The sequence below is a fragment of the Euleptes europaea genome, chromosome 6 (assembly GCF_029931775.1).
Source record: "Euleptes europaea isolate rEulEur1 chromosome 6, rEulEur1.hap1, whole genome shotgun sequence".
Lineage (NCBI taxonomy): Eukaryota > Metazoa > Chordata > Lepidosauria > Squamata > Sphaerodactylidae > Euleptes > Euleptes europaea.
Window position 1 is genome coordinate 25,302,186 of NC_079317.1, and position 4,072 is coordinate 25,306,257.

Below are 4,072 nucleotides of genomic sequence, written 5' to 3' on the forward strand. Positions count from 1 at the left end.
TTTTTCCTTCACAAAAGTGCTCCCTTAAAGTAATTACTGTAAAGAGAATAACGTGTTTTTCAACCTCAGAAAATATTCATTTTTATTCTATACTCTTAACTGTCTCAGCAGTTTTAAAACGGGAAAGGCTAGACATTTAAATATAGATTCCACATTAGCTTCATTTTATTGAACAGAAGTCCTTGGCATTCCACCATACTGGCATGTAGAATTGCCAACAGGCCTGGAGCAAAGTGATCTGGCTTAACCAGGTGCTGTTATTTACCTCCAAGTGAAAAAACACTTCCTCTGCTTTTCCATACATTCTTTTTATTTAAAATTTTTATGTGCTACCTTTCCAGAGACCTACTCAAGAATGTTCACAAAATAAAACAATATAATAAAATGATATTAACCACTGCTAAAAATGTTGTTTATTAAACAGTCTCTAGGCTAGAAACGGAGCATAACAAAACTTCTAAAATGATTCAATCCCTTAGTTAAAAATTCGGGATTAACTAAATGTTTTGGCCTGACTCCTACGGGACAGTAAGATAGGCATCAAGTGAGACTCAAGGGGGAGGGCATTCCAGAGACAAGGTGCCAGCACCAAAAAAACCCTGCTCCTAGTTGGCAACTGCCTTAATACTCCAGAATTATGTATGGAAACACATGGGCAACTAGTGCAGATCTTTCAGCACTAGGGTATATGATCTATATGTCCAGCTGTAGTAAAATATCAGTTTCAAATTTATCAATGGACGGATTTAGCTAACATTGTAACACCTCCATGGATAATTTATTTTTTTCCATGACAGTGATTTTAAAAAACATCCCAGCCCATCATTGATGTAAAGTAAGATCATCACCTCTAGAATTAATTTCAGGCCTTCTCAGACACAGCCAGGTACACTCCTGCCCTATCTCTGAGACATACCTTAGCAGTCAATAAGATGATCATTAAACAACAACAACAAAAGCTGCAAGATATTCATTTGAATCTATGACCTATGTACAATCAAGCTTCGCCTATGCTCAATTTCAGAGGTGAACTCTTCATTTTGTACAGAACTGGCTATCAGGTTCTTATCTTGAACACAACTCAGTGTGAGGCTGCAGTCCTACACAAAATTACCCTAAGGCCAAACTACATGGCAGCAACAGACTCACATTAGAATCTGGTTGCCAACAGAGCCTTTTAAAGCAAGGATGGGCAGGAGGGATATGCAGAATCCTTCCCCCACTCATGCTCTCTCTCTCTAAAAATACCAATGAAAATAAGGGTAAGAGGGGATGTGATACCAAACAGCATAGAGCACACTCTACGAGCCCTACCAAGAGCCGAATCACAGACTAATGCCCCCAGTACTCAATCTAAAAATAATCCAGCAACCTGTAGATCAGCAACCTGGATTATCAACGAACAACAGAAATGGCTCAACAAACAACAGAAACGGAAGGGACAGCCCTAAAAAAGAAAGTTAAGATTCAAGATTGGACTGTCAATGCAAATCTGAATGTAAAAGAAAAACAAGGCCTTTGAATCAAACTGAAAGCCACCTTCCGAGCTTGGCATTCCACTGAGCCCAATCCCAGTGCCAATCTGTGATGGACAGGAGGATGTCCTGCCCCTGAAGGGAGAAACAGCCAACCAGAGGAGCCTCCAGAAGTGCTATTCCAAACACCTTTCAGGAAGGGGATGGAATGTTGTAGGTAAACACAGGAGTTAGTTTAAATCTGCCTTAGGTCTCAGCAGTGTCAACCCAGGTCTGGCTCAAGAAAAAGGACACAGTGAGGACTTTGCCTGGTCATGTGGCAGTGTGGTTTAACTCTATCTCTAGGACAGAATACAGTACCCCATTTAATAGGCCAGTCTATGGCAGTGAGCAGACCTTGTACTTTTTAATCTGACTCCTGGGAAAGGGCAGGCTGGTGTGGGTTGAATCCTGAGGTGTATGATCCCCCTAGTGGCTAATCATTAATAGCCTATTTGTGTCTAAAAGTGTTAATGAAAATCCAAACTACTCTCTAAAGGTATTACTGATCTAGTTGTTTTTACCATAGAGGTATACATGGAAAGATGTAGATCAGCAATTAAAAGAGCTGGAAACTTTTTTAAATAAATGGAAGCTGGGAATTCAGAAGAAGCAATAGATCATTATACTGTTATGGTAATCTGCTAACTGCTGTTTTTTTAAAGCCCCAAATCAGCCTTTTGGTAGTGTGGCAGGGAAAATGGCAGGTGTGAGGAGCTCAGGGAAATTACAACTATGTAGGCAGGACCTTGGGAAATGTTCACCTTCCTGTCCTGATCTCCTGATAACACATTTGGCCTGGGCTCTTCACAATAAAATAAAAGTAGGATTAGGGGGGAAAACCCCCACTAAGGATGGGGCACCATTACATCATGAAGATGCTCTCCCGCTCTTCAAAAAAAAAAAAAAAGTGCTGCAGTTCTTTAGTCAGGAGATAAACATTAGTGTGGAAGCAGCCAGACTGACATTGATTTGAAAAAATGTATATCTGTTATTCATCCATATCACGTGCCTTGGTACACACAATTTATATATCTCCATGATACATCTGGAAGCCTTGTGAGTGTAAACTGCCAAGTTGCTGCCAATTTATGGCAGCCCTATAGGGTTTTCAAGGCAAGAGACCAACAGAGGTGGTTTGCCAGTGCCTTCCTCTGCACAGCAACCCTGGTCTTCCTTGGTGATCTCCCATCCAACTACTAACCAGGGCTGACCCTGCTTAGCTTCTGCGATCTGACGAGATCAGGCTAGCCTGGGCCATCAAGGCCAGGGATTCCGACAGCCCTAACCGTGAGTATATTTTCCCTAGAAGTTTAATGGGACTCGCTCCTTCGCCAATGGGAACAGGAGGGCAGCTCTGCAGTGGAAAAAAAAAATCAGTCAATCAATGCAGCTCTGCAAATCGAAACTGACACAAACACCCGCGAAACGTAGCGGGTGGGGGGGGGAAGCGGCCTCAACATCTCTCTCTGCCTGGCCGACAGGGAAGAAATCCCTCACGTCTCCAGCAGCACCGCCGCAGACTCCCAACAAGGCGGGAACTGATCGGGGGTGCTTCTCCAAGGAGCGCGTGTATGGAAACACGGGAGTGGACGAAAGGGCGGGAAGGCCCTCGGTCCGCTCTTGGGCCCTTACCTGCACAGCAAACCCCTCGTTCACCCCCGGTCCCTAAACCTACTGAGGGGGGGAATGAGAGGAGGGAGGGAGGGAGCGCGACTCTCCTCAGCCGCAGCCCCCTTTTCCCCCGGCCGCCGCCATTTTGGTCCGAAAGGAAAGAAGCCGCGAGGAAGAGCAACGGCCGCCGGCGCGGGGAGCCAATAGCGACGCGGGCGGTACCATGAGCGCCTCTGAGAGGGGTCGAAGAGTTTGAGGAGGCGGAGGAGCGCGTTCATTCAGGGAGGCCGTTCAGTTTCGGTGACGCCTCGTACGGGGCGACTGACGAAAAATGTGAGAGGCAGAAGGAAAAAAAAACACAACCAAACCCTTTTTTTGGGTTCTTGTAGGTGACCCTTTTTTGTTGTCGTCCCCCCCCCCGCTCGCTTTGATTCATGGTCCCCCTTCGTAGATCTTAAGTCCGCCCCTTGCGTGTGTTTTTTTTTGGTCGCGCCCGCGGCTGGACGGCCTCCGGCTGACTTTGCGCCGCTAGACCGTGAGAGGTAAGGAAAGGTGGGTGAAGGAGGAAAGAGTCAACGAAAAGGGGGGAGGGGCGAACAAAGCAATACAGACAAAGGTTTTTTTTTTAAAAAAAGGTAGTCAGTCTTCAGTGTTAAATACGTGAAGTCATAGAAGAAGTATTCTGCCTCCCGTCAGCCGACTAGATTACCCCCCCCCAGGAAGCTCATAAACCCTCCTTAGCGACTGGTTTTCCGGTTTCTAAATATGGAGGCCTTTTTTAGCCGTTGACTCACGTTTAGTTTCCATAAGCTGGACGCGTGAAGCTGTCGACAGAGTCAGGCCGCCGGTCTGTCAAGGTCAATATTGTCTGCTCTGATTGGCAGCGGCTCCTTAGTGTTCCAGGTAGAGGACTTTCCATTGCCTACTGTCTGGCCCTTTCGACT